The sequence below is a fragment of the Melanaphis sacchari genome, unplaced genomic scaffold (assembly GCF_002803265.2).
Source record: "Melanaphis sacchari strain LSU unplaced genomic scaffold, SCAv2.0 Contig129_pilon_pilon, whole genome shotgun sequence".
NCBI classification, from domain to species: Eukaryota; Metazoa; Arthropoda; class Insecta; order Hemiptera; family Aphididae; genus Melanaphis; species Melanaphis sacchari.
In genome coordinates this window covers 178,463-178,903 of record NW_020270526.1, presented here as the reverse complement: position 1 = coordinate 178,903, position 441 = coordinate 178,463, and positions in this window count along the sequence as shown.

The window sequence follows — 441 nt, the reverse complement described above, 5'->3', positions numbered from 1 at the left end:
ACGTGCGCTGCAGCAGAGGTGGTGACGACGAGTATATGTATAATGTACCTAAATGTAGTGAAAAAATCTGCGGCGGCGAAAGGAAACGCGTGCGGCGGCGGCGACGGTTACAGTGACCGTATTAATATCGGAAGAGCTTGTTCTGGATCCGCGGAAAGGGGGGGTGCAAGAAAGGAGTGGATTTAGTGTTTAGGGGTTGTTTTATGCGGAAAGTGGCGCCCGGGGCAATTTGTCGTTAATCCAAACGTACACGGGTATCACACACACGCACGCACGCGCACACTCGCGAATACTCACGTGACACACACACACACACACACCGTCAACGTGCGTATATATCGGGGCGAACGGTGACGTAATCAACCTATCAACGGGCGGAACGCGCGCGCCCGTACGGGGCCGGGCCAGCTCCCACACACACACACACACACACACACACAC